The sequence below is a fragment of the Lycium ferocissimum genome, chromosome 9, assembly GCF_029784015.1.
Source record: "Lycium ferocissimum isolate CSIRO_LF1 chromosome 9, AGI_CSIRO_Lferr_CH_V1, whole genome shotgun sequence".
Lineage (NCBI taxonomy): Eukaryota > Viridiplantae > Streptophyta > Magnoliopsida > Solanales > Solanaceae > Lycium > Lycium ferocissimum.
Window position 1 is genome coordinate 4,805,862 of NC_081350.1, and position 4,075 is coordinate 4,809,936.

Sequence of the window (4,075 nt, forward strand, 5' to 3'; positions counted from 1 at the left end):
GCCTTTAAAATACCTTCCCTACCTAGCCAAGTGGTTTTCAACCTCTACCCCTATACATATGATCTTTTATTACCCTTTTTCACATACCAAATGAGACTGGACAGTTTGCAGATTAAAGACCTTTTTTCTTTCTCTTCTATCTTTCCATACTCTTCATTTACTTAGAATAACATTATAAAGTTTTTCTTTCTATCTGTGTCCATCTTTAAGCCTAGGCAGCTTGCAAACAAGAGGTTATTATTATTACATCAACCACTTATACACACAGGAGAACAAAGAAAGCATTCATGTCTCAAGGTAAAGCCTTAATCCCCAAATTGTTTAGGACTTGGACAAATCAAAATCAAAGTCAAGTTTCCTTTCATTCTTCTTTTAACACTTAAACTCATAGAATTGGAACACTCATGATCACTTACCAAGTTAAGACCCATACATGGATGAAAAATAACACAAATGCAAGAGCATAACATATCGATCAATTTTTTATAATAAATTTACTTCACTCTTTTTAAATAAAAATAACTAATAGGACGGGACCAACAAAGAGGAAATCACAAACAAGAGAATAGACCTCTCTCTTAGTCATCATTCCATTCTATTTTTCTTGCTTTTTGCTTCAACATGATCATGACTAGGCTACCGATACGCTCAAATTACACCTATTAATGGTATAACGCTGACGTTGTCAAATATAGTAACTCAACAAGGTTGGGGTCGAATCCCACAGGGAATAGGGCGTGAAAAGGGTACTAAATTCGTAGAATGCTATGTTTAGGTCTAATGTCTTAATCCGATGATTTTGGTAAAAGTTGGATTTTTTTAGTAACTAATTGCTAAATATTGCTTTGGTTGTGAATTTATGGTAAAATAAACTAAGGTTGTGTCCTCGTTAGATAGAGTGTATGATCATGGGCATTGATCTTGATATACTTCTAATGGTTCATTATATGAATACATTTAATCCCTATATGAATCTCTACTATTTCAATACATAAAGATTATTTCTTTCTATGATTTTCTCAAATATAAGAAAGTAACTATGAAGAAGAACGATTAATCATGCTCTTGAGTTGTTTATTCTTACCAACCCTAATTATTTTCCCAAATAAATCAAGGTTTATGGCTTTAATCAATGTTTGCAACCATTAATTATGAATGAAGAATGAAGAATAAACAAACCCTAATAATCCATTATGTGTATATCAATCACAACCCAATCACAAAACACCCATCAATTGGGTTCACAACCCTAGTAAGGGAAATTAGCTACTCATAAAAGAGAAGAACAATAAGCAGTAATAGAAAACATAATGCTTACAATTGATTGCTTGGAATTGAAGAGAATTGAATTCTAATTGTTTGTAATCTCCAAAAGACTTCAAAAATATGAGTGCTAATACTAAGGGAAAAGAAAACTAAGTTCTGTATTGAATGATAATGCAGGAAACCTAAAATCAGGTATTTATAAGAGTCAAAACCATGCAAAACTGGACTGACAAAATTGCCCTCGACGGACCAATGTACGGACCGTACTTTTTATACGGTCCGTAGAATCAATGGATGCCTTCCGTGAAATCTCTCCAGTGGTCCAATGTACGATCAACTTTCACGGACCGTAAATATTATACGGTCCGTATAACTTGCCCGTAAATCTCTTTGTCTTAACAACTCTTCTGGAACCAATATACGGTGGATTTTACGGACCGTAAATATTATACGGTCCGTACTTCTGCTCGGACATTCGCTTCATCCAAAGACTCATTTTGTTGAGCATGTACGATGGGATTTACGGACCGTGAATATTCTACGGTCCGTATCTTCCTCCGTATAACTCTGTCTTCAGTAAATTTCTCTTTCTGAACATCTTTTTCACTCCATTTTCACGACTTGCTCTCGAATCACGTTAAACACCTGCACATGTCACAAACACATCAAAACGACCTAGACTTGCTCAAAAACAAGTAAAACTTATAGCCAAAAAAGTATCGAATGTGCCATAATTTCACGGCACATCAACACCCCCAACTTAAAGTCTTTGCTTGTCCTCAAGCAAGTCATACCAAACAATGACTCAATCTAACACCTAGATATCATAGAATAACAATGTCTACATTGGTTTTAACTCTGAACTACCGGCATGCATGTTTTTCTTCCAAGGACCACCCCAATTTTCTCTTTTAAAGCAAAGATACACAAGAACGCTATGACTAACAATGAAGCTTCAATGCATGACATTACCTTATCAAGTATATTATGATGCACACAAACGCTACTTTAGGCGGTCACTTCATTTGCTCAATTTTCATCCTTATGCCCTCACAAAGACCAACGAATGTCCCAACACACATATATACCATAAGAAAGGGGACGAAGACGAAAGAGAAAAGAAAAACACTCACACTCACAAAGAACTTCATATCTACACATGCAAATACCATAGGCTTGCCCTTATTTTCTATGTTTTCATCCTAGGCTCGTTCGGTTGTGATCACATTAGGGCTTGTTTTGGCTTGTAATGTAGGCTTAGGGACGGGTAGGATACTTTTTGGATATTAGTGACTCACCCTCCTTGAACACTACAACATCTCTTCACCGTAATTCACCTCTTTTCTTTCCACCCCCTTTATTTCCTTTCAAGTTTTCGACCTCGATGTGATTTTATTCCTAACCACTTCGCAAATCTTTTTTTGTGTTACCATTTTCTATATATATATATTTTTTTTTTTTTTTTTTTTATATATATATATACAACTATCACATCGAGTCTCCACTAGCAACCTCCACCACCCCCAACTTATGTTTTTAACATCTATTTCACATTTAATTCACCCCCAACTTAGGCATTCTGCCTCATCTATCTCGTAGCATCAAGGAGGGAACGGGTGCGAAAGATGGAATTATTGCACAAAGGGAACGGTTTCACGGTTGGCTAGTCAAGAAAAAGGTCAACGAGTGCTCAAAAGGGGAAACTAGGGATACTTTTACTTTTGGTAAGGCGTATTTAGGCAAAGTGACTATTTACACAAGGAAAGCCTAAGATCATTTCACAACCAAACTCGTTTTCGGATTTCAAACAAGACCAACCGGCAAGTTCTAGATTATACATGCATAAACAGTAATCAACTAACAACTCACACACACATTGGCATAAGGACAATCATTTTTACACTTGTGACCTCCCAAGTAGTCATTCATCACACACGATACCCCCATAATCATAATGTCATATAAAGAATCAATCATGTCAACCAATAACTGTTCTAAGTATGCATTTTTCAAAATTTCGAGGGGTTCTAAAATTTCAAACAAATCATAACACATGCCATCAGTTACAGAATAACACCAAATAAGTCAAAATTACTCTACTCAACCTAAGCAACATCCTAAACATGCCAGTTTCAACAAAATAAAATCCCCCTCAGGAAAAGAACTCTGGCAAAGAAAAGCCGAGGGGGTTCCTAAACACGTATTTACACTATACTAAAATCAGATAGTCCCACCCCCAACTAAAGAATCATGCACTGCCCTCAGTGCATCAGCGTAAGCATAAACAAGACAAGGGATAGGACTACCTGAGGCACACTATGTGCGATGCTCCGCCTGCGGAGCCTCCACTGCACCAGTCTCAGTGGGTGCTGGGTCAACTGTGCTGCTGGGAGGCTCGGTCTGAGTCTGCGGAAGTGGGTCCGCTGGTGGAACAGAAGTCCCGGCCTCCTCTGGCACCTCAATGCTAGGTACCGTCTGCTCGACAGGGGGATCCACACTGCTCGATGCCCCTGTGTAGTGGAAGTCAACCAAAGATTGCCGCGTGGCATGCCTTAGCTGGCGCTCCTCTAACTCCACGATGTCGACCTCGTCATCATCATCCTCGGACCGCGGCCTTTTTCCTCTGTCTTGGGCCGAGGGCTCCTCCCTAGATAATCGCACCACGGGCACCAAGGCTGCCAAGTCAATCGGCATAGCTGATTGAGGGGGATTCTCAAACATGCCCCCCTCCTTCACCTGAATCGCAAGGATGTCGTCTTTCAGCTGAGAAATGTCTTTCTTTACTGCGTTCAGGTCTGCTGAAGACGAG